Raw genomic sequence first — 9,404 nt, 5'->3', positions numbered from 1 at the left:
AGGCAAAAATCCAGGATAAGGAGGGTATCCCTCTTGACCAACAACATCTCTTCTTCGCTGGGAAACATCTAGAGGATGGTCGTACTCTTGCCAAGTACAATATTCAGAAGGAGTCACCCTCCACCTTATCCTTCGTCTTCATGGTGGTTTCTGAATCCCTGGTTGCTCTGTTCTGTTAATGGTTTCTGGGATTTCTCTTTTGTGGATGTTGATGGATGAAATTGGCTTGTCCCTTTTATTTCTTTTATGTTTTTCTTGAATGTTGTCAATAGGTGTCGTAAGGACGCTTTGTAAGTACTTGATATTGTTTTAAGGTTCTGCATTTATGTTTGAATTTCCTTGAAAAAATATAGTTCTTTCCGGAAGATTTGGGGTACACTAACCCTAACAATCGATGAGAACAAACTATAGACATGCCCTAATAATCGGATATAATCATAAACTTTCAGAGGAGTGAAATGGGGAAAAAAATAGCACATAAGACCTCATACCTTTTCGCTAGAGAGTATTGACTTCGCCTGAAGCAAGAGCACCTCCCTGGCTCTCTTTCGATGGAGAAGGTAATAGTTCAGTTAGAGGTGGGATTTGGGGATTTTGTTTAGGTTCAAGGGTGTTAAAAGGGTATAATAGGTAGGAAGGGTAGTTAGGTCCTTTTAATTTTAATAATAACACCATTGAAACAGTGTTCATTTTTTGGGTTTAAATGTAAAAAATGAAACTACAAGGGGTGACGTAATTGGGGCAAAAGCGAGGGTGGTGGATGTAAATTTCCCAAGATAATATCACCCTTGGCAGGGAGAGTATAAGCGCCCCTGCCTTTCTCATGGAATCTCCACCACTAGCACAAGCAGCGACAACCATTGTCTGCCACCATCTATGCTCGACACAAGCAGGGCCACTACTACTTCTCCTCCCTCGCCACTACAATTAGAGACCGCTCCTCTACCCCCCATCTCATTAGAAGTTCGTCGCCTCATCATTCAAGCCCATTTCTCTTAATGCCCTCTCTCATCTCCTCTCCTCCAACAACATCAACCCCAACCTCTCCTCTCTGGCTCTCCCTGTAGCTTCCACTCCCCCCTTCTCCTTTATAATTTACTTTGTGTATTTTCATTAATCCATTCACTCATTGGACCTTTGCAATTATACATGAGAATCACCACAAATCCTTGGTCTAATTAGAACACTAAGCTGGTGGCATCTCTCATCGTTTTACTGGACTAGCAATAATAGTTTGAAGAAGCAAAAATCCTACTCTCTGAATCAGTTCAGAAGTTGTGATTTCGAGGCCTAGCTCTCTTTTCCTTCAATCCGATCGAATCGTACTTCAAGGGTGGATTGAAAAAAGGGGTTGTCAGGTCTTACGGACATCTGAAGCAACCCCTATCCCATTTTCCCAATTTTTCTTTAAGACGATTAGCTTCAAAGATGATGATACGAGGCTTGTGTACCCTGGATCTTCCCCATCAATCCGAGTATTTGATTGAGGAGATGATGGCTTCTGCAGGATTCAAGCCCTCTCCTTATGAATTCAGGTGTATTAAAAATGGGTATGGGAGAACTAAATCTTTAACGGAGATGCGAAGGGTTCTTGGACTGATGTAGGATGCAGGGTATGTTTTGGATACAATATACTTGAATATCGTTCTTTCGTCATATGGCCCCCATTTAGAGCTATCATAAATGGTGTCATGGCTTCGCAAGGTGAAGGATTCTGACATACAATTCTTAGTTCGCACTTACAATTTCATATTGAATTCATGCTTGGCAATGAGCCCAAGCTTCTTCCCCTATGGATGGAAGGATTGATTGAGAAGTTGTCGAGAGAAGAGGGTTTGTTGGTTGAAGAACTGATTGGATCGTCGGTGCTAGTGGAAACCTTGAAATGGAGTTGTTCGGAGGGGAAATTGGATTTTTGTGTTTTGTGTTGGTGATCATGTTATAATGGATGGAAGATCTTAGATCAGGATTCCATAGCAGAAGGTTGGTTGTTCTGGCGATGTTTATCGTTGTTTATGGGACGGGAAGGCATAGTGGCATTAGGAGAGAGTTCACTTCCTTGTCCGAACAAAGAAGATGACCTTTAGTGCTCTAATCAGTAGAAATGTCAGTTTTGGTATTTTACATCAGGAAAGGGTGATTTGGGGATTATAGATAATAATGTAAGGTCAATGTTAGCACTTAACAGTGTTCTTTAACAGACTAAGACGATAGATAGAATCTTTTAAACTCAAGGGAAGGGAGTGGTATTCTTCAAATACGTGGGGGGGAGTGATATTAAGGCAAAGTACAAGGGAGGATAGTGTAATTTCCTCTTCTAATAAAAAATAGAGCAAGTGTTTCTATATGGGAGTGGCCTCTATGTCAGACACAGGAGGTGTGAACCCAAAAGAAGCACTGTGATTATTTCTTGCCCCCTGTGACTATAGCACGGGGGTAGTTCCCAGACATAAGATTGTCCCTAAAAGATAGGGGAAGAGTTCCCTGTCTGGGAGTGCAGCCCCTTACACTAATGCATGGGCCAATGGGAATGAATGTAGAAGCAGCAACATAGTAGATATTATTGCCTTTCATAGGGGTTGGAGTAGTAATTTTTCCCTCATGTGTTTGGGCACAACAACACATCCTCGACACTCAAAAAAAAAAAAAAAAAAAAAAAACCATTTTTTCCTAAATAATAAAAGTATTATTTCAAAATTTATTATTTTTAGATTTTTTAAATAAATTTAGGAATCTTATCAAAAGTGCTAGTTTTATTTATTTTTTATTAGTTTACTAACTAAAAGAATGGCAAAAAATGAATTACTATTTGCCTAACACTCGGTCAAAATGGTGGTTTGCCACGCCGAAACCAGGTATTGCTAGTTAAAGTGTTATTGTGGTATATTTTGGGATTATGTGAGGATTGTAGTCCCTTTGTGCTCCGAATCTTCCTAGGGAAAGAGTACGACCCTTATTTGCGCCATGTGGTCATCACTATCAAGGGTTGACAAAATTGAGTGTTCATAAGGGGCATGAACAATAAGGTGAAGGGGGTTTGTTTTCAGGGTGTCCTTGTTGGCAACCCCGACCACATGACAATGATCATGTGGCTAGTTGTGATGACATGGGAGTCATTGATGACATGGCAATGGTAGTGTACAATCTCTGGATGAGATGATGGTGGTGTATGATGGTGTTTGAGTGATTTGGCTCATCCATAGTAGGTGGTGTGGATATCTGAAGAAAAAACTGACATTTTTTGCTTTATTTCACTTGGGAGAATTTTCAGCATTGAAGATGATTTTTTGGAAGAAGCTCCCGCATGGCTCCTTGCGAACATAAAAAATTCTTTCCAACGCACCTAGCCACCTAGTTTCGTCCTGTTTTGATATTGGATGAAGAAGTTATAGCTTCTATAATGTCCAGGGACATTTTGATCTTTTTCTTGGCTAAGCCTATTGATGAGGTGTTTTGGAAGCCTGTAAAGCTTTGAGTTGTGGTCCATACCCTTTTCGTTTTGGCTCAATCTGAATTTGGATGAGAGAGTTATGGAGTTCTCCATAGAACGGTATCTAAATTTTGGTTTGGAATTTGTTCTCAGGTTAGTTGGGGTTTGTAGCATTTTTTTAAAATGAAGGGCCTTTGTGTAATTTTGAAAATTTTAGGTCAAAGGGAGTTTTGGCATATGTTCTTCAGATTGGAGGAGGCTTGAAGTAATTAAAAGGAATGGAAGCTTCAGCCAATGGGAGTTCGAAAACATTCTATGGGTGACATTAGCATTGTCATTTGCTTACGTCAATGCCAAAGTTGTCAAGGCATCACCACCTTGGTGTTCTGGTGAAAATTGGAGGGCAAATCAATGCTTCGATTTACACACAAGTCTTGAATGGTGGGTGTTGTAAGTACATTGGCATTGCCAAATTGACCCCATAGGAGCCTTATGACGCCTTTAACCTAAGTCGGTCACCTTTTGGTATTAGGGTGTTTTTTTTTTGTTAATTCAGCTCAAAATTTTATTTTCAATATTGTGATTGGCTAGTGTAGTTTAATTCCATACATGCACATACATGTTAACAAGGCTATAAAAGCAAATGACATATTCATCTTTGTACTCAAAGTCTCAAACTGACAAACCCTCGACTCTAGTTTATCGCTTGGGAAAAGATAAAAAGGCGAGAGAGTATAACATTGCCAACTACTTTCAACCATTGATTCCGACAGTGGCAACTGATCCTCTGGCAACTGTTGCTCTAGCGACTATTTCTCTAGTGATTTTGGCTTCTGCAAGGTATGTAAACAGTTTTTTTTTTGTTATTATTTAGCTCTTCTTTTCCTTCTTATGTTTTTCTTCTTCTTCTGTATTTGACTATTTCTGATTCTTCTTTTGCTTCTTTTTCTTATTATCCTTCTTCTTCTAACTACTCTCTTTGTTTTGTTTCTTCTTCTGTTTTTGACATTTTGACTATTTTTGATTATTCTTCTTCTAGCTACTACTTTCTCTCTAGTTTTTTTTTTTTTCTTTATCTGTTTATCGATTTTGGCCTTCTAGGTAAGAAGGTAAGTGGATGGAATTAGGGGTTTTCGTTTCTCATTTGGTTGTGGTTTTATTTTTTTCTTTTTGGTAATATTATCCCATTCTTTGGCAGGGTTTCTATCTCTCTAGTCTCTATTACTTGACTGCAACTACAAAACAACCATTAGTTGGGATCTTGGTTTATGTATGCAATGTGAGTCTGGTGAACCTACTAATGCTTATACTTTTAATGTCAGTCAGTGTTCTTTGCCTGCTTGATATGTGTCCTTGTCATGGTATTTTTTCATATTTTTTTCAGGTATTGAAAATTCTATCAGCTTCACCATTAGCATATTATGCTAATCCAAAGAACAAGTTGTCAACTCCTCCATCGCTCACATGATCTACAATCTCTTTAGTTTCAGATTTTCAGTTGTGCAGGTAATTTTTCTATTGTTGTGAATCTATATGTATGTATCTCAATCACTAAAATTTAATAAAAGAAAGATGAGCAAAGTTGAGAAAGAGAACCAAACCTAGTCATTGTCTTGCCTATGGCTTCCACTATTAATTAGGGTATCTAATCTTTGGTCGAACTTGGCAATTTGAAGAACCATATCCTAAATTTATCTTTATTGTGTGTTGTCTTGAGGCTGCCTAAAAATTCCACCTATTCATCTTAGGATTTCTTTTGTTTACTGCAAGTCTGTGATGCTGGTATGGCCTTGTGGGTAGTGAAGTTTGAAACCCTTAGTCTACGACTTTGTGTTTGTATTTTTTTTTTTTTTTTCAATTCACTTTCAAGCTTCATCTCAAGGACAACTGTTATAGGCTATAGCAAATAGGAGTGCACATTATTGATTGTTTATTATAATGGATTGTACTATTGGTTGTAGTAGTGGGGTGATAATGTAAGCATTGATGCATATGATCCAGCCAAAGACCCAACCAAGAAGGTCAAATCAAAAGACCCTGGGTGGAACTATGGGTATTAGCCTGACATTTTCATACAAGAACCTTGTTAATGCATTCTTTGTGGCAAATACCTTAAATGTGGAATTAAAAGATTAAAGCAACAATTGGTGGGTAGATATGGAGATATTGCTAAGTGCATCAAGACAACTGCAGCGATTGCTACAGAGATGAATGCAACTTTTATGCGTAATAGGAAGAGGATAGAAGACATTTTGGTTGATGATGATGTTAGTGTTGATGTTGATGTTGAGACAAATATAGAAGTTGAAGGGCAAAGACAGTCTGGTAGGTTACTCTTAGCTCTAGGACAACTACTAAGAGAAAGTTGTCATTCACCCACAAGTAAGGGCCCATGGATGCTCATGTTAGATGGACTCTTGAGCAAGTGGTTGTTGTGATGCATCTTAAAGGTCCTACTCAGACTACTATATAGAATCGGCTTAGATCAGAGGAAGAAAAAAAGAGAGTTGACAATCACATTATTGACTGGGTTTATCAGTGTGATATTCCATTCAATACTCTAAAGTCATCAAGGATGTTGGAGGTGATGGTGGAACCTATTGCATAATATGGGTTAGGATATAAGCCCCATGTTATCATGAAGTGAGGGTGCCATTGTTAAAGGTAGCAAAGGAGAGAATTACAGAAATGAAGAATAAATATGAAGAGTATTGGCAGCAATGTGGGTGCCCTCTTATGTCTGATGGGTGGACGGATAAAGAGGAAGATACTTAATTAATTTCCTTGTTAACTGTCTAGAGGAGACTCATATTATAGATCCTGGTGATACATCTAGTGCATCTCAAAGTGCAAATATGTTGTTGGAATTGATCAACAACAAAGTTCAAGACATTAGTGAAGAATATGTTGTGCAAGTTGTGTCAGATAATGCATTAGATTATAAATTAGTCAGTACAATGTTGATGCAGAAAAGGACAAAGCTGTATTGGACTCCTTGTGCAGCAATTGCATTGGCTTGATGTTGGAGGACATAAGATTGTTGAAATCTTATAAGAATGTGATAAGTAAGGCAAAAAAATGACCAACTTCATCTACAAGATGCAATGAGAGCTAGAACAAATGAGAGGGATCTTGTGAGGACAACAACTACTAGATTTGCAACTGCATTTCTGACACTTCAAAGCTTATTAAAACATGAGGATGACTTGAGACATTTGTTTATTTCTAATCCATAGACTAGTTCTAATTTGTCAAAAACCGAGATTGAGAAGAAATTGGTTGATACTGTGTTTACTACATCATTTTGAAATGGTTTGAAAAATTGTCATAGAGTTTCAAAGCCACTTATTACTATCTTGAGATTTGTGGATGCTGATGAGAGGCCTTCTATGCCTGAGGTTTATTTTGTCATATAGGAGGCAAAAAAGAAAATATAAGATTTTTTTGGGGATTGAGAAAGATAGTACAAGAAAGTGTCAAATATTGTTAATAAGCGTTGGAAATGTTAGATGGAGCGCTCATTGTATGGAGTAAAGTTATTTCTTAATCCTATTAAATGTTTTTATTATAAGAAAAATGATGATTACCAAATGATCCAGACTCTACAGATGGCATTTAATGAAGTCATTGTAAAATTAGTACATGAACTATCTTTACAAGACAAGATAACTGCTCAAGCTGGTTTATATAGATATTCTCAAGGTTCTTTTACCAAAGATATGACGATTAGACAATGGGCAACCATGAGTCCTAATAAGTATATTGTTTAGTTGTTTTGTTTGAAGCTAGTAGTTACTTTATATAATGTATTAATCTGGATATATATATATATATATATATATTTATAGTTGCTTGGTAGAGTTCATTTGGAGGTCAAGCTATTGAGCTTTCAAGGTTGCACAACATATTATAGAGCTTTGTTACTCCTCTTCTAGTTGCGAGTGCAACTGGAGTACATTTGAGTTTGTAAGTAGTTAGTTATTACATCTATTTCATTTTTTAAACTTTTTGTTTTTTTGAATAATGATTTCTTTTTTGTTAATCTCTATTGTATATGAATTCAGATTCATACCAATAAGATGAATAAGCTGGAATATCAACGTTTGAATGATCTAGTCTATATTCAATACAATCGTAGCCTAAAAGAAAAGTTTCAACAAAGGCGTCTCAAGAATATAATTTTTTATCCACTATTGCTTAATAAACTGGACTGTAGTAATGATGATATCATATGTGATATTGGTTGTAAAGTAATGGGGGCAACAATGGAGGGCCCCAACTGAATCAGGAGAGCTCAAACATCAACCACTAGACCCAACGTGTGCTACACACACCATAGTAGAAGGAAGGCCATTGAGGAGTCATCAGATGAAGAAGAAGATTTGAAAGAAGAGAAAGAGGAAGATGCAAATGATGATGAGAATGTCATAAATAACTTTTGTGAAAATATAAATTATTCTAGTGGACAACAACAAGAGAAACTGTCAACTATTGATTTGTTGGATGATTATGATTAAGTGATTTATTTTTGGATTTTTTTGTATTGTTTAAACTTTGAATTTAAACTTTGAATTTTGAACTTTGAACCTGAACAATTAATTAAGTTTTTTTTTATTATTATAATAATTTATTATTATTATTATTTATATAATCATTTGTTATCAAGCTTTAGCTTGTCATTTGATCTATTCTTATGTTTCCGAATATATACCTCTGATTCATATATATACCTTTTACTTTGTTTAGGTTGCTTACTCACTTTCAATAATTGCATTTAAACTTTCGTCACATGTTAGCCTTTTACTTTTTATGATCAACGTACATATTGATTTTTTGACTTGATGTATAGTTTTTATAAGTCAATAATTCATGTTGATTTTTTATGACTTGATATGGCTATGGTGATTTCTTATGATTTGATGTTGCTTAATGGTGATTTTATATGTTATAAGGTATATATTGTAGGCTTACAACATACTAAACAACTTTAGAAAATAGGAAAAATACTAAATAACACATGGGTGACTTGACGCCATGGCAATGCTATAATGGGCGCTTAATCATCGAATCGATTAACCACCCCTCCACTGACTTGGATCACCATGATGTCGTGACAACTATGGTCAACACCCTTTCTTATCCGACGATTAAGATTAACGATCTATTATGTGCATCTTAAGGTCCAAATCTATGGTGCCCATTGAGAATTGATCTGACGGTTAAGATGAGTCACCAATGTAGCCCATGCCACCTTGAACGATTCCAAATGGACATCTCTCACTAGCTAAACTTCAAATGACCATAACTTTTGATCCACAAGGCCAAATTGGTCCATTCAAGTTGTTACATTCTTGTTTTTTCGTGCTCTATCCATTGGAAGCCTCATATCAGTAGAAGTTTGGGAAGAGAAAATACATGACTTAGAGATAGAAGTTCCCCTTGATTGTTGAGATTTGAATGGGTTTTGTTGCCTAATGTGAGTTTCATTTACTCCATTAATAGAGGTTTGAGGAAAGGAAAAGGAGAGAGAAAGAAGAGAAGGAGTTAGGATTATATTTCCTTGTGTATTGAAGAAAAAAAAGAAGATAAATGGGTTTGTGTTTCCCCCATTCCATTGAAGAAGAAAGAAGGTCCACCCACTTTGTGTGTGCTTGCTTTAACTTCAAGAGATAGGTTTCTAAGCTCCATTAATGGAAGTTGGAGATGGTGGTTGTATAATGACGCTCTATTAAAGTTTTCCTTGCAAGAAGAATAGGAAAATGGTAAAACATAAGACAAAGGAAGAAAGAAAAGAAAATGGGAGAAAGGAGGGAAATGGGATAAATGATGGATTGAGTTTGACTAGTGTACTCCATATTATGTAAGCAAGGTATTGAGTTTATAGAAATGTTTATTTACGATTATTGAAATTATTGAGGGTTTCTACAAAGGAGAAAAAGAAAGAAAACAAAGGAAAAGGAGAAAAAAAAAAAGG

This window comes from Macadamia integrifolia, chromosome 12 (genome assembly GCF_013358625.1).
Source record: "Macadamia integrifolia cultivar HAES 741 chromosome 12, SCU_Mint_v3, whole genome shotgun sequence".
Classification (NCBI taxonomy): Eukaryota; Viridiplantae; Streptophyta; class Magnoliopsida; order Proteales; family Proteaceae; genus Macadamia; species Macadamia integrifolia.
This window is presented reverse-complemented; position numbering follows the sequence as displayed.